At 39.0% G+C, this 23961-nt stretch overlaps 1 protein-coding gene across 1 annotated transcript in view; it reads right to left on the bottom strand.

Annotated features, from left to right (window-relative positions):
* Positions 1-23961, bottom strand: part of CDKAL1 (CDK5 regulatory subunit associated protein 1 like 1) — a 640361-nt gene that overhangs the window by 188406 nt on the left and 427994 nt on the right. The window lies entirely within an intron of this gene.

Consider the following 23961-nt stretch of genomic DNA (forward strand, 5'->3'; position numbering starts at 1 on the left):
AAAACACTTACAAGGGGTCAAAGCTTATTTTAAATGACCTGAGTTCATTTGCAACTTTCAGTTTAAAATCCGGGGAAACGGGGATCAAGCTGGAATCTTTGATGTTGAAGCAAGATTTATGAGACTCAGAAGAGGAGCTTTCATTCTAATTCTACGTTACAGTTGCTCTCGTGTATTTTTGAAGTTGGTAAGTTCCATCACTCAAAAATCGTTTATCAACTGGATGGTATGTTCTCGGCAGGGTTCTTGATAGTCAACGTCTATGAGGGCTGCGATGGCAGAGAGGCAGCAAGTGGCCGAGAGCCCTTTCCATACAGAAATCACACGAAATGTGTCTGTTCCTTAAACACTGCAGCTTTTATGGGAAGGGCCTGCTACTTTTTATGGCACTGCCTTTTGGATCCCCCGTTTGGCCCAAATCTCTGCCTCCAAACGGGCAATTCCATCCCGTCTCACGCCACGCCTGGCTGGTCTGTCAGCAGTGGTTGTTCCCCAGCCTTCCACGGTCACGCAGCACCACCTAAGACACGCTTCTCCAATCCTTAGGACAGCCTGGGGCCCTTCGCGACAGTGAGTAACCCAGTTCAGCTGCAGCCACAGCAGCTCTCTGGAGGCAGCCTGCTCACACCCCTGGTTCAGCAGTGCTGGGCTGCTGGGTGTTGCTTTGATGCTGATGGCAGCTGATCCTAAACCAAGAGACGTTCCAAAAACCAAGAACAAAGCCACTACATGAGGGAACACCAGGATACTACAAAGATCTCCAAAGTCACCATTAGGGCAGCAGACGTAACTAGTCACAAATGAACTAGCTCAGTACCAGGCTGATCTTGTGGCATTTTCTGACACCAGCCTCTGAACCTTACTGAACACTTACTGTGTGCCAGGCATTCTTTTAAGTGCTTTTCATATATCGACTCATTTAATCCTCAAAGCAGTTAATGAGAAAGGTAATATTTTCTCCACTTCATAGATGTGGCCGCAGCACAGAGATATTAAGTCTCTTGCCTAACGCCATCCAGCAATAAGCAACAGAGTCCGGATCTGTGTGATTTCAGAGTCTGTGATTTTAAATGACAATCTGCCACCCAGCGACGGTGGGCAGTGAGTATCAAACAGTGCCAGCTACAATTATTCCCAAAGGCCTCCTTTCTCAGAAACGATAACTATGAGGTGTCATCCTGGAGTGGCTTGATTGAGACTCTCATCTAGAAGCACGAGTGCCATCTGATGAGCCTACAACTACTACATAACAAAAAGACCCACTTAACGTTATCTACTCAGTCATTCCTCAGTTATTCGATTATTACTTTCACACTGAAAAACAAGGACACTGAGGATGAGGTCACTTGTCCATGGTCACGGAGCGAGTTAACAGGAGAGCACATCTGGGATTATGTTTTCTGACTCCTAGTGCTTTACTCAGGTACTTATCCTTTTAGCCAAGGAAAAGAAATGTAGGGGAAAAAATCCTCACAAGATAGCATATCTGTGCCAGCAGCCAGCAAAAAGGTATTCGTGAAAGCTCAGATTTTATCACACACATTTTCAGCGGCGCCAAAATGAGGAGAGATAGGCCCCCATGAGACCAGAAACATTAGCAGACAGAACTAGCCCTCGGCTCAGAGAAGCAGTGAGAAAACAAACAATCTTGTTAATTTTTAACACTTCACATCACGTCCCAAACCATGCAAGGTCTAGAAAGTAGCACTGATTGCAAAATTTTTGGCAAAAGAATCTGAGGGATATTTAGATAACTGTGGTGGTGCTTGATTTCAAGTCCTGGACAGTTCATAGCCTGGCACAGAACCCAGAGTATCTCTGTCTTCCATGTAATTCAGATCCAACTAACGGCTCTAACGACCCACAATGGGTCACGTGCTAATACTCCTTTCTCTGTGCTACTTCACCGACATCAAAACACCCCTCTGAGAAAGAAGGGGTGATATAATTACTTCACAGAGGTTCTGAGAGGCAAAGTATCTGCAGGAGGAGAGGAATCAGGATTTGAACAGTAACTGCCGCCTCTCAAACCTGCTAAACTGAACGATTCTCGGGAACCACAGCCTGTGCCAAAGGTTTCTGTGCTGTGATCTTAGACCACCAAAACTTTTTGTCTGTGAGCACCGACATAAACAGAGGGTGTAAGTGTCTATCAGATAGGCATTGGTGTGGTAAGATCTACCAGATGAAAGCCTGATTTGAAGACAATTTGATTCAATCCAACCTACGATAACTGAATACCTACAACCAAGGGGCCAAACAAATAGAATCAGAATACACCAGAGGGCTGCGCAGCACTTCCAGTCACCGGTGGAGGTGAACAGTGATGTGGCCGACAGTGCCAGGCTTAATACAAGGGAGAAGGGTGGGAAAGGGAGGGGTGGTGGAATAAATGGGATTATGGGCCTTAGAGAACATTAAATCAGGAATAACATGGACTGGAGGTGGTGGGGGAGGACACAGGGAAAAGCTGCAGAGGCTTGTGGGCATGACAAGGTACACAGAGCCCCAGACTGCCACCTCCTAATGTAGAATCTGCTGAAATCAACAGAAACAAAGTGTGACAGCACTAGATCTACAGTCCACTTCAGTCTACGCGTGTAGCTCCAATTACAGCAAGCAATTCCTTTAGCAAATAGCTTTAACAAATCAATTTCTGATCAAAAAAGTAAATGAAGAAACCCTGGGTGGTAAAACACAGCCAATGGCTATCTCATCATACCTAAAGGTCCAAGACAGGGTCTGTGTAGTCTGACAACAGGCTTCCTACACAAAGCTATTTCCTTCTGAACACAAGTCACGTTTCCCAGGCAGCCTTGAATAATAATTTTTAATTGTATGATGATACTTTTATAAAAAGTGAACATAAACTGAATGTAACAGAAAATCATGAGAAACTGACACTGAGATAGCAAAATGCAAAAGCGCACATCACCACTAAAATAGGGCCGGCGAACAGCATAATCTTCAGAGGTATGAGAGTGCAGAGACAAATGGTGAAAACATGCAGACATGACATACTCTTAAGTGTGTATAAATGCTTTATGAAAGGAGGGAAGGGCAGTCATGGAAGTATCTCTAGGTGTATTGCCTAGGAAGTATCTCCAAGGCCAGAAGAAACAGAATAAAGAACCATTATAACACATATTTTGGGGGACTGAAAGAACTTTAAATGTTCATGTAGGACACCCTTCTATTGAAATTTCTCTTTTTGAAAACAATGTAGGCAGAAGAGTCACTTTGGGCTTCGATAATTTCCCAGGGAAAATTCAATTCAATCCATATTATCAACTGAATCGATAATCAACTTAATATCATATAAGGAGGAACTTCTATGTCCTAGAACTGTGCAATATAAAGACAGCAAGATACTACACCTGTCTTCAGAGACCCCAGTCAGAGATAAGTCAGGTATATACCAGTAGCAGCAGTAGAAGCAGTAGTAGTAATTTTAGTGGTTATGGAAAACATTTACATTACACTTTATGACAGGCAGTGTTCTGACTATTTTCTATACATTAACTCATTTAATCCTCCCAGAACTCCCGTAAGATAGGTACTACTAATATCTCTGATTTACAGATGAGAAAAATTGAAGCTCAGAAAGGTTAAATGACTTCCCCCAGATTACCAAATTAGTAAATGTCAGAATGCGACGGGAACCCAGGTACCTTGGTTCCAAATTCTGAGCTCTTCACTCAATGTACATACTATCGCTTGATAAATAACCATAATTCCCTTGCACAATGAATAAGTGACCACTGAAAATAAATCCTACAGCGATGCAAATGCAGAGGGGAGAGAGACGAAAGTAGCTTTAACGAAAGTGGCAGATGAGCTCAGAGGACAGAGGCAGACGGTATAGGGTGGCACTAACGAGTACAAATATAACACGAGCGACACATGTCATTTTGAGTTTTCTAGTAGTCACATTTAAAAAAGAAACAGGTGAAATTAACAGTATTTAATTTAACACAATATATACAAAATACCATTTCAACATGCAATCAATATAAAAATTAATGAGATGTTATTCTTTTTTTCTTGCTAAGTCTTTGAAAGCCGGTATGTATTTTACACTCACAGCAGATCTCAATTTGGACTTTCTACATTCCACCTGCTCAAAAGACACAAGTGGCTCCTGTATTGGACACTGGACAGACACAGAGAGAAGGTAAGACTTTCAACAGGAGGAAAACCAAGAGCAAAGGCTTCAGATAAAAAAGAAACAACAAACACCATAGGACGCAGTATGCATGAAAGGGTGTAGTGGAACTTCCAGTTAAAAAAGGGGGTTAGGACCAGCATGTTGAAGTTTGGCAAAAAGGAGCTACCAAAGGCTTCAATGGGGAGCAATGTCTTTAAAACTCTGCATCAGTGAGATGGTTCTGGCAATGTCTTAAGAATGCCTTAGATGAGAGAGATGATAGAGCACAAGATAATGATGGCCCCAACTAGGATGGTGAGAGTGGATATGGAAAGGGGAAAGGAGTGTGAGTCATGGCACGACCATCTGTGATTGTCAGGTGACTGACTTGGAGGAAGCAGGTGGTGGAGGAAGGGAGTGGAGACAGTAAAAAACAAGAGTCAACATGATTCCAGGGTGTTAAACCTGGAAGTGAATGGAAGGAAAGTAAGACCATGAATCCAGACCAGGTTACCCAATCAGAGTATCCAGCGTCACTATAGAAGTGTTCGTTGTATAACTGATGAACTCTAAGTGCAGTGAGGGCTGGGAGCATGTCACATCTAGGTTTTATCTTCCCAGTCCATGGTGCAGTTCTAACACCATGTTTGTTCATGGGGATATAATGTACAGCCTGGTGACTATAGTAATTGAAAGTTGCTAAGAGAGTAGATCTTTTTAAAAAGTCCTCATCATACACACACACAAAATTTGTAACTGTGTATGGGGACAGATGTTAACTAGACTTATTGTGGCGATCATGTTACAATACATACAAATACCGAATCATTATGTTGTACACCTGAAACTAATATGATGTCATATGTCAAATTAAAAAAGTGTTTGTTAACAGAGGAGCAGGGATGGGGTGAACAGTGGTAGTGGTGGTGGGGTACAGTGCACAGGAAAGTTAAAAGATAAAGTTGAAAGATACGCACAAGGACCACACTGTAAGAAATGCTGGAAGGGAGGCGCAGTGTCTCAAAATGGATTAAGACTTGAGCACCTTGACTCTACATTTCCCGTGCAGATCAAAACATTAAGGGAATAAAAATAGAGCAAAAGGAAAAAAGAAGAAAAACACGGAAAGCAAATTGCACTCTAGTAGATGACTATTCCTTCATTTAAAGCTAAAACTGTGTTATCCATGTAATTTATTGTATTAAAATAAATTTTACTGATGAAGATAAAAAAACAAGAAAATGTGTCTTTGTACATCGACAGTAATAGAAAGATGTTTACAAGTCTGTATGCTATTCGCCATAAAAATTATAACCAAGAGAGACATTAAACATTAAGTCCCTAATCATCAAATATTAGAAACGCTATAAAAACCGTTACCAAATTACGCAAGGACACATCATATATTATAGGCAATTATTTTATGTTATGTGTTAAAGTATTTTAAAGGGAAAAATCTGAAATCCCCAGAAAAATATGATTTTCAGAATAATAGCGAAAATTCTGTAACTGGATACAGAAACTCTATTTTATTAAATTGGAAATTCAGTTTAAAGGAGTTACATGATTTTAAGCCTGAGTTTTTTATTCAAACCTTCTGTTTCAATTACTTTTTACAAATTTAAATCTGCTGATGGTGTGCATATTTCCAATAAATACAACAGCATGAGATTCCATACTAGCAGGACACCTGCTAACATCTTTTATTCATGTACGTGTTCCCAGCACAAAGCAATTATATTATTTCAACTATTTTAAAACGTTTTCTATTACCACCTAACATAACTGCAGGTTACCTTACAAATCATTACCTTCCTTTTGCACTCCCTCTGTCTAAATCTCTGGGGAAAAGAAAGACTTATCTGTGCTGTTGTTTGTAGAAGTCAATAATAGCTCACAAGTAATCTCAGTCTGGTTTACTTGCATCTGATCATAGACATGAGAATATAGCTTCCTATCAAATGCAGGAAAAAGGCATGCATATATAGATTTTGTTTCTTATCCTTGATTCAGCTCTTTGGAACTGGTTCCCAATGTTATAAATTCTGGTGAAAGAAATAAGTGCTAAAAGCTAGTTATTATACCTCTGAAAACCTTGAGATATGCACTAGTCTCCTATCAAGGGCTCATCATCTCCTGAAGCCACTGCAGTCCTGTCAGCTTCTCATCTGCAGGAGCGGGCACAGAGGTACACGAGGGGGGGCACGATGCTTCAAAGAGTGAGGGTGCAAGGAATTAAGGAAAAAACAATGTGTGTTTATGTCACATTTTTCTGCATTTCTTGAAATGACAGTCACTTAGATATAACTCACAACTGAAAGTGGTAAATCTGACAGGCAATGAATTTCTTTATATTAATTTTAGACCACCATTTTATGGATATGTCATTTATTTTTTAGTACAAGTATTTGGGAGGGAAAAGGTTAGCTTTGAAGATTAATAAAGAAATCTCATTTTTAGCATTGAAATAAGGATTCTAAAGTATAACAATATTATTTAATAAATCTGAAACTATTCATTGACATATGCCTAAAGTGAAGATTTTTAATGAAGCTGTTTAATCTATTTAAATCCATTATTTATATGACTTATAAATTATAGGCTATTAATAATTAGATACTAGCTATTATTTACTCTATCCCTTTTTTACCTAACTTTCTCAGCACTGGTGACTCCTCAACAAAAAAGTATTTTTAATCTCAACTTGACAAAGAGACATTCATCTAAAAGAGAACCGTCTCACACAAAGCTTTATCATAAGGGCACAGGACTCCAGACCATTATTGTTTTATGACTAAAAAAGGAATGGCTTAAGACAAAAAGCTCAACAACTTTAAACTTCATTTCTATTCATTCTCTAATAAATACCATCTGGTGTGTACTTTAGGGATATAATACCCGTCAAAAACTTCATCGCATTATGAGAACCGGCACCAAGTTGATCTGAAATGCATATTTGAACAGATGTGTTTAAATTACATCTCCGTCTATCCACATGCATAAATTCAGAGCAAGCGTGTGTTGATTTAAAATGCATAAAAAAAGGGATTTGGAGATGCATCAAAAGCGAAGAGGATCTCAACGGATCAAGGCTCACATTACGAAAGGTCAGTACTAAAAATAAAGTTTGCATTTATTAAGGGTTGCACCAGGGGTCTGTTCATGGGAACTGATTTAATGTTTGTTGCACAAAATCAGCCACTGAAACTACACTAATTTTTTACAACTCCTCCATGTAAAACATTAAAACCATCATGCATGAACAGAAAAAATGGAATAGAAGACATCAAAATGGAGAAAATTATATGGCATGCTTATTGACTGACATTAGTTCATATGGCTTGGTCCCCCACGTTTCAACCATAATTTGCATTTGTCCTAGAAAAAATATCTGAGTGATTTCTGAAGGCATAATACTGTTCTGATTACACTTTTTACAGACATGCTTCCAAAAGTTAAAATTAATTAAATCCTCTTGGAATTATGAAGTTCATCAATGTTTAGCAAGAAATTAAACATACTAAAATACAAGTATGAAGGTAGAGACCTTAATTAAATGTTCTCTATATTTTACAAGGTGCTAATTTCTAAGCTGGCTTTTCACCATCAACATAAAGCTTAATGGTGAGCTGAAAATCCTGCCCATTACTCATTAGGTTAACAGTATGAGAAGAAGAAAACCAATTGCTGAGTGAAATTCCTAGTTATCAATATTATCAACAAATATCTAATTAATTTATACTATTTTACATGATATACATGTACAAGCAGCTCCTGTAGACTCAGCTCTCAAGGAAGAAGCTGAATGTGAGACTAAATCTACTCATTCATGAGTATTCATTCTTAAGTAGTGCTACTACCTAAACCTGTGCTACATATACTGGACAATTAATATTTTCTTTATTCATAGATGAGGAGAGTAAAGATTAAGTATAAAACTGATGGGGAGGGGGGGAAGGATAAATTGGGAGACTGGGATTGACATATACACACTACTATATATGAAATAGATAACTGGACTTCCTTGGTGGCGCAGTGGTTAAGAATCCACCTGCCAATGCAGAGAACACGGGCTCGAGCCCTGGTCCGGGATGATCCCACATGCCATGGAGCAACTAAGCCTTTGCGCCACAACTACTGAGTCTGCGTTCTAGAGCCTGTGAGCCACAACTACTGAGCCTGTGCGCCACAACTACCGAAGCCCCTGCGCCTAGAGCCTGTGCGCTGCAACGAGAAGCCGCTGCAATGAGAAGCTTGTGCACCACAACCAAGAGGAGCGCCCGCTCGCTGCAACTAGAGAAAGCCCACGTGCAGCAACAAAGACCCAACGCAGCCAAAAATAAATAAATTAGATAAATAAATTTTTTTAAAACAAAATAAAATAGATAACTAACAAGGACCTACTGTATAGCACAGGGAACTCTACTCAATACTCTATAATGACCTATATGGGAACAGAATCTAAAAAACAGTGGATATATGTATATGTATAACTGATTCAATTTGCTGAACAGCAGAAACTAACACAACGTTGTAAATCAACTATGCTCCAATAACAATTAATTTTAAAAAACTGATAGGGGAAAAGCTTTACGTACTGGTCATCTTTCAAATAAGCCTTTAAGGTACTATATAATATGTTAGGGCAGTTTAAGAAAAAGGACCGTTTTAAAAGGAATTTCAGATTTGTACAAAAAGGAGATTTCTGAGGTACAGGAGGAAAATCAGCTTCTTCAGAGTATATCTAGTCTCTTAAAGTGTAGATTTACAGTTCTTCTTACTGACAGGTTCCAAAAGTTCTCTGAAGCTTGAATTAATTCATGAAGGGATAGTAATGAAAGTAAGCACAACTAGTAAGTGTAGTAATAACCGCTATGAGAAAAATTGCTTTTTATTAAAATTCTAAATGTCATCTAGGTTTATAGTTTGTGCTAATTATCCTGTCCGCTGCCCCCAGCCAGCCATTCCTGCCCTCTTGGCCCTGCTGTGAGCCCTATAGCTAAGCCCTGTAGATACATCATACGGGCTCCACATCATGCATTACAGTCCACCCAACTGACTTCCATTCCCTTCTTCGAAGCCCCATGTTCTCGAGCTATAGACCTGACACACATGACGTTCTCCTTACTGCTCCTCCAAGTCTGTTTGGCAGAGCTAACTCTCCCTCATTATTCAGGCCTCTAAATAAAGGGCATTTCCTCTAGGAAAACTTCCCTGCACTTAGACTATATTCAGTGCCTTTTCCAAGCTGCCAAACTCTCTGTATTTTCTAATATTCCATTATAATTGCTTGTTATTTCTAAGTTTTCTCCACTGGGACTGGTAAGTTCCTTGAGGACATTGACTGTCTTAACATGTCACTACATTCCCAGGACCCGGCTCAGTGCTTCGCACAAAGTAGGTGCTGACTAAATATTAATGAATTAGTGAAAGATTCATTAGTCCCCCTTTTAAGGAGGAAAAATCAAATCCCATAAATAATTTTTATCGAGGCCTGATTATCAGCTTTTTTAGCTGAAATAAGTGAAATCAAATACTTATGTGATACATTTAACAAAATAGTCTAAGATAAATATAAGCCACATAATAATTTTTCAAAGGAAGTGAAAGTAAGAGAGAATCATTGGAGAACAAACCAGTTTGAATGTGACTGTTATCTAGAGCAGAACTTCTGAATATACAGTAGATGCTATCTACCTACTTAAATCAAAGTGAATTAAAAGCAAATAAATTTAAGATTCAGCTCCTCAGTTACACCAGCCACCTTTCTGGTGTTCTATAGCCACATATGGCTACTTTCTATCATATTCGACAGCACAGATACAGAACGTTACCATCGTTGCAAAAAGCTCTATTGAATAGCACTGTTCCTAAGAGCTGAGATCCTATAAATAACAATACTTAAAAGAAAAAAACCTAACTATAGATTTGAACCTTCTTTTCCTCATTTTACAAATTGGTGATGATATCTACTAGTTACGTTGCTACGAGGATTAAGTGAGATACTTTAAAAGACTTATTAGCTAATACATAACAGTGTCTAATACATAACAGGTGATCAAACAAGTTTCCTCCCTCTTCCTCTTGTAATGCAAAGGCACTTTGCTCAAAGTACATCTTATCACATGTTCCCCCCAGTTGTGCTAAAAACTTTGTTTTCAAAATTTTTCTGCAAGAAAGGCTAAGGGGACCGGGCTTGAGCAGCACTTCAGGACTACGGGGCTCTAGGTCTCCCACCTCCTGACTTTTCAACCAAAGCAACTTCAGATTTAACTGTTAGAGATTGGGTTTCTCCTTGAGATTGTTCTTTTTTTTCCCCCTTCCCTTCCCAACAAACAAAAAATCCCAAAAACCTCAATGTCCTGGAAGATACGTCTCCAGCCTTTATAAATAGCAAGCAAGTAAGGTCCAACCCAACCTAACTCCTTTGGGGTCATCTCCTCCCACAACCTCCCTCTTCTCAATGTTCTACACACAGAGTTGAAGATATTGCAACCAATGGCAACAGTCAACTAGAAAACAAAGTAAATGATTTTGACAGGGGATCCTTGGCTTTGATGAATTAACAGATGCTACAAGTACTGCAGAGTTATTTTTGCTTATGAGTGAAGTCCATGCCAAAATTGAAGTGACTGAAAATTAACCTCTATGAATAGTCTGCATGGGACACCTATAGGCAAGAATATTTTCAAAGGAGTTGAGAAAACAGTAAGTCATTACAACCTGAAGTGGAATCTGCTATGATGTGTTGTAACTGATGCTGGGTAAAAATAATGTATGAAACACAAAAAAAGCCTTAGGTAAACAAATTTACAAGCCTGTGAGAATAAAAGCCTATAGTATTGATGAGCAGGTACTCTGTGGAAATATTTGAATCTTATATGTTATTGAGCCAGTAGTGTCAGTAGTCAATTTCATTCACAGTTGTGAACTTAACTTTCATCAATTCCATGACCTTTTGTCATCAACAGAAGCTGAATATTTTGCCTCATCCTACCACGTATCACTTCAAAGGCTTTGCAGTGGTAAAGTTATACCATGATATTTTTTGAGATCAAGGTTGATAACTGAACTTTTTCTTGACAAGAAGAAACAACTTCAACTACTATTATCAAATGGTCTTGAAAATTAGATTTTGTTATAGACTTGATAATGTTTTGTAATGAATTCAACCTATTACATGGCAAATTTTGCTTTTATGCAAAACTTATACTGCAGTGAAGTCATTTATAACAACAACTAACTTGTTTAAATCACAAGTAACGTTCAGGTGCTTTATACACTTACCATGCTGTCAAAAGTGAAAGCGTGCTCTCCATCCCCACACAAATTTGCAGCAAATACATTTCCTGAGCTCAAACTATAGTCTGAGCAGCATTTTTCTGATCTCAATACAAGTGCAAGGGAAATGTCCACATTTGAAAGTCTATTTAGTTGTATAACTGAGAGGAGCTTCCACCCAACCTTCAGTTGGAAGTGTTAGATTTGATAAAAGGAAAATATCAAGAAAAGGATCTAACAGAATTCTATAAATGGCAAGTGACAAATAGGTTCAATTAAAACCACGATAGGGGGCTTCCCTGGTGGCACAGTGGTTGAGAATCTGCCTGCTAATGCAGGGGACACGGGTTCGAGCCCTGGTCTGGGAATACCCCACATGCCGCGGAGCAACTAGGCCCGTGAGCCACAACTACTGAGCCTGCACGTCTGGAGCCTGTGCTCCACAACAAGAGAGGCCGCGATAGTGAGAGGCCCGCACACCGCACCGCGATGAAGAGTGGCCCCCGCCTGCCACAACTAGAGAAAGCCCTCGCACAGAAACGAAGACCCAACACAGCAAAAATTAATTAAATAAATTAATAAACTCCTACCCCCAACATCTTCTTTCAAAAAAAAAACAAACAACCCATGATATACTGGTGTCATGAATTGAAACCAATATTTGGCATTATGTATCTGTGTGAAAAGATATTTTCAAAAATGAAATACATAAAATCTCATTAGACATCAACATTGACAAATGAATATTAGTGACTGAGCTTGATGATAGGGAACATTAATCTTTGTACCCCAATAAGTGAAATGCTATCCAACTAAAGTAATTCTATTCTTACTAGTAGTAGGTCAATATTTTAAGTATTGTAGTACATTGTTATTATATTTTTACTTTCATCAATAAAAATTTGTGAAAGTTGGTTTCCCTTAGAAATGGGTGGTAGATAGATAGATTATCCTTGATTTTGTTTCTTGACCTACAAAGTCTAAAATACTCTCTAGCCCTTTACCAAAAAAGCTTGCTGACCCTTACACTACATGCTTCTCTCATGACCCTGAAGAGTATAAAATATATATGAAAGTAAAGTTTTCCTCTCAAATATGAGTTATGTTCAAAGCAAAATCTATGGCAGCTGTATAATTTTTTTAATAGTAAAGAAAAGTACCAGAGTAGAGGAGATTCCCAGGAGGGTACTAGGCAAGCTGTGCTTTGTCTCAGGGATTGCTTGCACTTTGGTCTGAATAATTCTATAAAGAGAATTTCAATAGATTTTAAACAAGCCCAGTCTCCAATCATGGGTCTCAGAATCTTGCTTATTGAGAACTTAACTCTTTAGGCAATATTTAATGTTGATTACATATTATATGTTCCTGTGATGATATGTTCCTATGATTGCCTAAGATTGCTGTTGATAAAGAGAGAAAGATGCTGAAATAAAATCTGTATTGAATCTCAAGCACAAACATCAACATGCACAGACATTAACAGAATATTTCAATACGAAAAGTACTTAACATGCTATCAATTTGGTCTATTTCATTAAAATGAGCACCAGTAAAAGACATTATGTCTTTATACATGCCATGGAGACAAACCCACCATATTGTAAAATTTATAGATCAAAAGATTTTAAAAGTAGTTGAGTTTACAATTCACAAATAAAATTCCTAAAATGAAATTCTGTACCCTTGAGCCTTTTGTTTACATAGGGAAAATGTCACACATGAATTGCTCATGTTTTATTTCTTCATATTTATTAAGTCAAACCAAAATTGGTTATTTAAAAAATAACAAAAATAATTTGCTGAGATTAGATTATCCAGTTTTTGCTTGGATGAATGAACAGCTGTATTAAAGTAACCCTATGTTCACGTGAACAAGTCTTTTATGTGTTGAACTTGTAGGCAGTTTGTGTTGGCCTGATAACAAAACAGATGTTTTCCTTAGAGATTTGGCTAGCTATGTTAGGTACAGACCAGCCTTGGGATCAAACTACACATGTGCTTTAAAAAACTGTATTCATCTCTGTAAAATAAAGTCTATCAGACTAGCTCATCTATGAGCTGCTTTAATTGGCCACTTACTTGAAAATTAAACAGGTGTAATTCCAAACACTTTTTTATTTTACAAATTTTTTTTTATTAAAAATACTTAGAGGATATTAAAATCTCCAGAGATAAGACAGTGGTGGCTCAGAGGTAAAGGTGGGAAACTCATAAGAGTACCAGTTGCAAAACCAACTATGGTGACAGAAAATAACACTGGCTCCTTAAGAGAGAAGATGGAGACCATCTGGCAGGACCAGAATTTCATCTTCATCCACATATCTCAATGTAGTTTGGTATAATTTTCTGTATCTTTCTTCCAGGTTCCGAGGAACACATTTACTGTTTCCTTTATAACTGTGCTCTGGATTCCATTTTTCTAGAACCCCTGGTGGGCCTTCCTGTCACGCTTGCTCCTTGCTCTAGCACCACCATACTCTTCTCTATACCGTGGCTCTCCTACACCAAGGAACAAATCCACCCGGCTTGTCCTGCCTGACTCCTCCATCCCTTTCCCCTAACTGGTTCCAAATATTTTCCCTCCTTCCTTTCCTTTCCAGACTTGTGGAAGAACAGTCTATCATTGCCACGTCTACTTCTTCACGGTTAACTTCCTGGAAAACCGACTATAACCTGGCTCCTGCCTCAACACAGCGATGAAATCATCTCATCTCTGGCAAATCCATGAATGTTATTTTCTGCCCTAATTCCACTTGACCTACTTACTGTGTTTGGCACTGTTAATCATCCTTTCCTTTACTGAGCATTTGACAAACGACGCGATGGTGTGAGCTGTAAGGTCGATGGGTTGTCAGTGTATAAACAGCATTAGCATTACAGAAAGAACGAGCTGAAAAAGATGTGCCTTGTGGGAGCTACATGGTATGGGTAGGGTGTCTATGTTATTTACCCTCCAAACACAGACGTGGAGTGAAAGCGTGGTGCTGTTAGTGAACATGCTAGGACAACAGGCATAGACCAGGATGGTCCTAGGCAAACAAAGAAAAAAATGTCACCACAGGTAATGGAGGAATAAAGGCCTAGATGACTCCACACTTTCGGGAAACCTTGGGACACTGAAGCGTTTTCCAAATAGTATTCAAAAGTCATGCAAATAATACACTGAAAGAGACTGGGCCTTGATATGTGGTAATCTGTTACTCAGTAACAGAAAATGAAGACACAAAGAATGAACTAAGGGAAGTCCCACACATCCACTAACACCCCTGTCAGCCTTAACGAAAAGAGAATGGACCAAGGGAGTAATTAAATCAACTCCCCCCAGTTAAAAATACCCCAGAAAAGGAGAAACTGAGTGGCTGGAGTGAGAGACCTACTTTTCAATGTAGCCCCCCTTTATACTTTTTTTTTTTTTTTTTTGCGGTACGCGGGCCTCTCACTGATGTGACCTCTCCCACTGCGGAGCACAGGCTCCGGACGCGCAGGCCCATTGGCCATGGCTCACGGGCCCAGCAGCTCCGCGGCACGTGGGATTCTCCCGGACCGGGGCACGAACCCGCGTCCCCTGCATCGGCAGGTGGAGTCTCAACCACTGCACCACCAGGGAAGCCCCCTTTATACTTTTTGAATTTTTTTCCCATGGCCATGTATTCCCTATTACAAAATAAATAAGAGTGAAATTCATCATGACATCTCCACAGATGATTTCAGGAAAGCATCAAAAGAAGGGATTTAGTGGAAACTGATGCTTCTACCTTCATACAACCTTGAAGTTAGAGCACTTAACCCACATAGCATAATGGACTTATCCTACAGGGAAGCCCTAAACAGAAGTTTCATAGACAAGTCTCCCAGGGAACGGTGCTTCTCCACCACCACCTCCATCACTCTGACTTCCAACACTCTCTACTCTGACTTTCATCTTATCTCCTTTTTCTCTCTTGTTCATTCAGAGAGTGATCGACATTACAAAAAAAAAAAAAAGAGAGAGAGAGACAGAGACAGAGAGCTGGTGCCAACCAGTTAATTGCCAGACGTCGGGAGCGAGGAGGAGAAGAGCATCAAGTTCACTGTCTCCAAATTTTAAGTTGTAGCAACTGTGAAAGCCTAAGTGCAGTGAAGAGAAATACTAAAGCCTTAAATCAGTAAAGCTGGCTTGGGGAAGCGGATATGATTTCCGTTGGAAGCTGAATTTGAACCGTCAATGGGGCATCCAGGTTAAGAGGTCAAGCAGGTACTTGGTAAACAGCTGTGTGATCCTGAGCATCTCTGCCCCACCCCAGTTTTATTGAGAAATCTTGAGCCTCTTTAAGGCTGTGTGTTTTAGCCTACAAACTGAGGATAAAACCTAATTAGCTGAATGCTGGGAGGATCAAATGAAATTAACATCCACACAGTTCTAAGATACTGCCCGGGCACAGAGGCAATCCTTAAATGCTATTATAATTGTTGGAAATGGGAGAGGTGAGTCAGAGTCAGGAAAAAAAGACCTATTCAAAAGTTCTTTCAATAGTCTAAACAAGGTATTTCATTGACTCAGCCCCCTGGGCTTACTTCACCACAGTGACTCCATTCTGCCCAGATGACCTTCACACCAGCTTCCTTCAGATTCTCCAGCACCTGGGCCCACCTGCTCCTTTCTTGGATTCCCCGACTCCTCCTCAGTTCCTGTGTTTAGTCCACCTGTATTTCATGTCCCTGGCCCTACCGAGCACCCCAGGCCTAGTGATCTCCACCTCACACACCCGGACCAAAGCCTTCAGCTAACTCTGCTCAGCTCTTCCCCCACAGATTCTGTTTTCCAAAACATGGTCGACATGGGAACCTGGCACTGCCACGCCTCTCACCTCCCTGCCCATTAGGCTTTGCATCAGTCCAGCTGAAGAGGGCAGTGAGGAACGACAAATCCTTAGGCAGGAGGGATGTGGAAACCGATCAGTATACAACTACGTTCTGAGCTCAACAGGGAGGGGAACTAAGGTGCTACTTGTTGGGAGGCACCATTTTACTGCCAAATAGGTTAGGTAAAGTTGGAGTATTATACTTGAAAGACATGAAAAAAATTGAATGTGGCTAATAAACAGACTGAAAAAGAAAACAGAGATGAACAGCAAAGAAGGCTCAATAAAGATTAAAAAATATGACTCCTAAAAGAAAAAACGTCACCCAGTGCCCCCAAATATGACTCCTTTAGTAAGGTTAAAGCCAGACTTCCACAGGCACATTTAGCAATCTGGAGGGGGAGAAGTGGGTGCTAGTAGTAGGGCCAAGGCTAGTGGTAGGGTTAGGGTTAGAAGTAAAGAAAAGCCAAAGCTGCATCAAAGAATATCACTAAAAGAGAGGACCATGGGGTCCAGGCCAGGGGGAAGCCAGAAGACTGGAGAATTAGGAGAGATCAAATGGTGAGAGTTCATGACAAGGATGAAGAACAGGCGAGAGAGAACACAATGGAGGCTGAAGTTCACCCTCTGGCAGCCAGTTGTTATCATAAATGGACAACCTAATGTATAAGATCATGTCCAATAACAGACAGAGAAGTGTCTAGAAATGAAGCCATTTTCTCTGATAACGTCTTAGTTCAGACTGCATATATGTTTGGTTTCACACACGGGTAGTTTCCACTTTTCTCCAAAATGAATTCCTAGAAAAAGCATTATAAAAGTCTGCCTTTTCTCATAGGAATCATAAAGATATTGGTTGTTGCCCTTCTGGTTGTGACTCAACATTAAGTAAATTAGAGATAAGACCAAGAATATATCATAAAGGCAAAGATATAATAATAATCATGTATAACCATCTAAAACAGTAAAACCGTGTTCTAAGTTTTAAAATGGTAGCGTTTCAGAGCAAACGTGAACTTTAGAGCACGCTTAGTCTACTCCCTGCATTCAAAAGATGAGACTCAAAGTGAAACTACAAAGATTAAATCAGTTTTTCCAATTCAACAACAACAAACCTATTTTTCTTGATTCTCAATCAAATAAATGTCTTCATAGCCTATTTCAAAAGAATTCCATAAAATGAACAAAATTATACTGTGTATTTTGAATACATAAGGGTATATAATTTACTTACAGAACTGAAAAAAATACAACTGTATTATATCATAATTTTGGATTATCTTACATTAAAATGTTAGCTGCAAATACATACAGTTGCCCATCTGTATCCGAGGATACGGAACCCGTGGGGGCTGACAGTACTAAGCCATTTTATATAAGGGACCTGAGTGTCCATGGATTTTGACATCTGCGGGGGTCCTGGAACCAATTCCCCAAGGATACCAAGAAACAGCTGGGCTTCTCTGGTGGTGCAGTGGTTAAGAATCCTCCTGCCAATGCAGGGGACACGGGTTTGAGCCCTGGTCCGGGAAGATCCCACAAGCCGTGGAGCAACTTAGCCCGTGAGCCACAACTACTGAAGCCCACGAGCCACAACTACTGAAGCCCGTGCGCCTAGACCCCGTGCTCCGCAACAAGAGAAGCCACCACAATGAGAAGCCCGCGCACCGCAACAAAGAGTAGCCCGCTCACTGCAACTAGAGAAAGACTGCATGCAACAACAAAGACCCAATACAGCCAAAAATAAGTTAATTAAGTAAAAGAAAAAAACACAACTGTACAATGAATTTTCACTTGCTTCTACAGTCTCCACTTCAAAAAAGGGAAAGGAATTCTTAGCCAACTCTTTACATGATAGCTAGAAATTGAAAACAATCCAAATGTTTAACAATGAGCAATAACTATGTAAAGAAGGGAATGTAAACTTACCAACAGGTTATATAACCTCTAAAAATGATAAATACATGGACAACACTGAATCATGGAAATGTGTATTCTAATGAATGATGTGAGAGAAATGACTACAAACAAATAGGTGTTCAGCTGTAAATTCAGAGAACAATATAAATAGTTGAAAATTAACCTTCACTGTATTCTTTTTTCTCCACAAAGTTCTTCCACGTCCATACATAAACCAACAAAAAGCAAGCAGATGAATGAGCAACCTGTCAGGGAAGTTTGGGATGAAGCTTTCTATCTCTTGATAAATTCCTCTGCAGCTAGAATGAGGAACAGGGGTTCACAAAATCAGTTTACTATTCATTTATTTCAAAGAGAATGATTAGAGCACTTAAATAGTCTAATAATTCCCTTAAAACTTTCATTTCCAAGGCCCAGAGAAAATAATAGTTTGAATTCTTTTTGTTCGTCTCCACTTCATTGCTCATTACTTTCCTATCCTCAAATAAACAGACGATAATCTCTATGTCTCCAAATGGAGAAAGAAGTCAGAGGGGTGGCCTGAAAGTTCTAGACGAAGAGGGGTAACAAGAACATTCATCCACCTTTGCATTTCTTTAAAACTTGCTTAAATTTATAATAAAAATAAACAAGCAAAACCAAGTCAACACAAAAAAACTAGAGCAGACAAGTATGCCTTTAAGAAAAACGAACTGAAAAAAAAAAAGAAAAACGAACTGAAAACATATAGAAAAGCATGTAGATAAGAGCATGCTTAATCAGAAAAAGTGAGTCTGACTATTAATTACACTGTAAAAAATACTATCTTAGCGCACGTTAATAATCCAAAAAGCAGAAAGAATTTTGGGGAAGAGAAGGGATGGGGTGACAAATTGTACACGTGACAATTAACCAGAGCCAACCTGAAAAGTGCGTAAGATTGGAGTACATGTATTTTTAATAATAACCTGACCGTTGGCATCATCTTATCTTTCCTACATTAATTTTCTCCTTTCTCTTGATTTCTTCAACTGCATTTAAAAAAAAAAAAACCCTATGTTTCACATGTTTCTCTGTGAACTACTCAATTCCCGAGTACAGGTATAAATAGATAAATTCTGCTAATATATGTTAAAATTACATAGACTCATATCACCTGTCAAACTGTTCCATACTTTATCTCAGAAAAAATTTACTTCTAATGTTGATACTTTTCATCGACTCATCTCTGAAGTTAATCCTCATTTCATAACCGTAAAGTACAACCTAGCAGATACAAACATAATATGTATATCATATTATTTTGTTGGCTAAAATAGAACTGCCATGTCTTGTTATTTTACTATCTCTATTACATATGTATTTACAAATTAATACAAAAGGAAATGCCACACACTAAAATTCATGATACATTCTTCAAACGAGGACAGTTTCCTCTCATTTGAAGATATTATGTAAACCAAAAGAAAACAATCATAACTTTCCTTTCCCATGTCATACTATGTGAGCAACTAATGCATCCCATTAAAGTGAATGACACAGAAAATGATGAAAGAGCCATGATGGATTTGTCCCCATTTTGCCATGGAAAAGCAAAATGGCTACGATCTATGGTAAATAAAAATATATTGTGCCATTCTGCCTACTGCTTCTATTCTCATGCAAATTTGCACTCTGTTCTAAGATAAATGAAACCTAAACTGGAAAGTAAAATAAAAACCAAGGAAATCTGTAGCAGACATTCTCTAGAAGACAAAACTCTAGTCATTAGAAAATGGACTCATTTACGATTGAGAAGCAAATCTCTTAAATGATTTGGGGACTTTCAAAATTATAACGGGAAAGAGATAGGGTACAAAGTCTGATAAGGGTATGGAAGAAGAAAATCACTTGACTTTATGTACTTAAAGAGCTGGAGCTTTCTGGCTTTCTAAACCAAAAACTAATTTCCAGAAAGAACACGAAGGCAATGCATATCACAACATGGCCCTCAAGGTTTCCTGAGACTCAGTCAGGCACTAACAGGGGTGTGTTGTGAGGTTACAGCCACCTTGGCTCACCCTCTGGGGTCCAGTTCCTCACAGTACCTCCCCATTAAACAAAAGTATCCTTTAGTAGGACCTACTGAAACAAACATACCTATATATAGACTTTAATCACCTCAGAGTAAACAAATTTAAACTGGTATCAAACTGGTTAACAAGTGTCCATTTGTGTTTGTGTCTCAACTTCAAATTGCTACAACTTATTTTCAAAGGCAAATGGTAGGAAAAAAACTGAATTACAAATTGAGAAACATTTATCTTCAAACTTAAAAAAAAATCATATTAAAACAAACTGCTAATGTTTTGCCCATATTTATCCTCATGCTTTCAACCTTAGATCACTCTTCCAACCAGTATTTAACCTGAGTGATCTAATCAAAAGGTAACAAGGATGATTAATGCTGATGCAATGTAATTCCTGCCCTGCCCTAGCCTAGAATATATTGGACAGATATGAATCCCTACGAGAGTCAAGAAGTGTAATATAGATGTGGCATATGATAAAGTGAATACTAATGCACTTCTTATTAAACATCACCAACAAGAGTGATGATGAGTAGAAATGAATAGAAATTACACAAAGTGCACAATATACTGGCATCTCCCTCAGGCATGTATGTGGCTGGATAACCAGTGATGGGCATGAGTGGTATGAAGAAGCCGAAGCCTGAGCAGATGAAAAGTCACAGAAAGAGCCTCATGGCCAGGCTGTGGAGGCGGCAGGATCAGAGGTCATCCCCTCCCTCCTCACACACAAAAGAAGCCTCCTTTACTGGTAATGGTTTACAGATAAGTCAGCTGACCCAAACTGGTGTTGGGTCTAAGTATGAGTCAAGCTCCCTTGACAACTTAAATCAACAGTTTGGGTGCAGTCAACCCGCCACTTACTGGAGTCCCCGCCACATCTATTGTTTGGAATTAACTGAAACTGATTACATCTCCCAGGACGCTGGGCAGCAGCCAGGCCATGAGAGGTCTTGAAGATAATTTACCCCCTCTCAGTAGCGCACAGAATTAACTCTTGGGCTGGCACAAACCTGTGCAGCAACTCAGGACAATACTTTTATTTATTTTAAAATAGTGGAACAAGATAATGTTTTACACCATCCAGAGGTAAGAGAACAAATTCTGCTTTTAAATGCAACTAAATTTTGCACCTGGGAGCTTCGAAAAGGGGAGGCCGTGCTGGGAGTCTGGACTATTCCATATACTGGTATCTTTTCTAAAATGTGTTGGTGGGTCCATTAGAAAAACATACAACTTTCTGAACAAAAATATCTTGCATATTGACTCTTCAGTGTTCCTAACCTATTCTCTGTTATTTCTTCTTTTCCTTTAAGTCAGTAAAGACCCCAGGCAAATGCAAATTTTATTTAGGAAAGAAGTTTCCAGGCATTATCAGACCAACAACATTTCAACAGCAATGACTTCCTACAAAATTAACTACCAGTGAAAAGGACTGTGAGGTGTTCCAGGAAAGCAAAAGTTTACAATGAAGAGGAAAGACTGAAAGGCTTGGAGGACTGGCACAACTGGGGCTTGAATGAGGGTTGGAGTGAATAAAGGGAGAAAGGTCTCGAAATGGTGACGGCAACTCTGCTCCTGGGAAAAAAAAAATGTGACCCCTAATTCATAGCACCATTCTTAGAGACATTAGTAGACCTTAATTAATATGTAGCTGTTGCATCTTCACCCTGTTTTCTCAATCTTTTGGATGAGTTCTGCCAAATAAACTACATTTTTAACCTAAGGGGACATTTTCTAAAAACTTGCAGAAGAAACTAAAACGGAAAAGTATTTTCAGTGAGTTCTTCTTCTTCCATACTGACTTTGTGTGTATCTTAGATTGCATAAGCCATGTACACTGGCTTCTACGTAACATGTATCAATTATTTTTATTTTTTAGGTATCACTTAACTACTGTTCTGTGTTGTGGTTGTGCTGCTGTTTTTATTACTAGAAGAAAAGTAGCAGCGATCATTTAGTAAGTACATACCAAGCACTGTCCTAAGTCTATCTCAATGCGTATCATCTCATCTAAGTCTCACAACCTTAAAGAAAGGGTATTAACTTCATTTTACAGATAAGAAAACCGAGGTCCAACAGGTTAAGTAACTGGGTCAATATGACAAAGACAGTCAGGATTTATACCTAAGGCCTGTGCTCCAATATTCTGATTTTGATCATTCCCACAAAACATTCTTGTTCAGAATAAAAGTAAGACAGCACCTCACTTGAATATCTCTACCAAAGTAGCGAGGTTCCTAAGATACTTAAGTTTAGCACTCTTTTTCTTTGGCTCTTTTTTTTTCTTTAAAATCATAATACCTGTGAATTTGCTCCATTTCCTTTCTGTCAAAAAACAGCAAAACTTAGTTGAAGATATGGGGCTATCTCCAATACAACCAACTTATAGACTTCTGACAGTTTCAGAGAATGAGCTCTACATGGCAGTCAGGCGGTGCCACAGAAAACCAGAGATTGACTTGGCCATTACATATATGTAAAACAGAAAAACAAACAAAACCCAAAAACTTCTCTGGGCTTTGGTTGAAAACAAGGAAAGACAGACTGATTTCTAAGCTGCCTTCTAATTCCACATGTTCATGATCATATTAATTAAACTGGCAAAAACCACATATCTTTTCCTTTAATTTTTTTTTGGGGGGGGGGAGTAAAGAATAAAAGAAAAAAAGAAAAAGAAAAAAAAGAGAAAGAAACATTTGTTTCTAATGAGGTTAGCACCATAGCTTCTAAAACTTCTGAACAATATCATTTAGGATACTGGTGTTAAAGAAGCATTTTTATTTTAGAGATAAAATTTTGGGGGGAGGTGGGTAAAGAAAGAAAGAAAATGGCCACTGTATAAATAAAATGCTTTGAAAAAAGGTAAAATGGTTTAAAAAAAAAATTAAGCTAGAAGCAACTTTTAAGATTCTTTCCTCAACGCTAGTTGAAATAAGTAAATTAAATATCCATACTGTTACTTAGCATCTCCTAGTGGCCTGCCGGCATATGAAACATTTTGAAAGACAGGCTTAAATAGGTTACATTTTGCCTATTGCTGTATGGACGGTGATTCCTATGTACAGCCAATTAATTAAGAAAAAATTTTTAAAAGATCACCATAATGGGGGCTTCCCTGGTGGCGCAGTGGTTGAGAGTCCCGCCTGCCGATGTAGGAGACGCGGGTTCGTGCCCCAGTACGGGGAGATCCCACGTGCCACGGAGCGGCTGGGCCGTGAGCCATGGCTGCTGAGCCTGCGCATCCGGAGCCTGTGCTCCGTAACGGGAGAGGCCACAACAGTGAGAGGCCCGCGTACCGCAAAAAAAAAAAAAAAAAAAAAATCACCATAATGCACGCTGCACAAGACAGCAGTTGACCACGTACAACAGCTGAAGCATGGGCTATTTACTGCTACAATTGAGTGACTTCTGAGGCTTCTGGCATAGGTATTATTTAAATTTCCTATATCTAATGATAGCCTAAGCCACTAATATTTATGCCATCTAGCCTCCAGTTTGTTTTTTAATGCAAAACAAAACTCCTTTAGAAACTCTAATTCTGTCCACAGCACCTGACACAGCAGTAGAAAGAATACCACATGGGATCTTAATTAGGAAAAAAATAATAATACATCCACAGTATTGTAACAAATGGGTACCTGAAGAAATAGTTTCTCCTAAAACTGAGAGAGAGAGAGAAAAGAAAAGGAATAACTCAGTGATGAGGACAACAGAAACCAAT

Source organism: Phocoena phocoena, chromosome 10 (genome assembly GCF_963924675.1).
Source record: "Phocoena phocoena chromosome 10, mPhoPho1.1, whole genome shotgun sequence".
Lineage (NCBI taxonomy): Eukaryota > Metazoa > Chordata > Mammalia > Artiodactyla > Phocoenidae > Phocoena > Phocoena phocoena.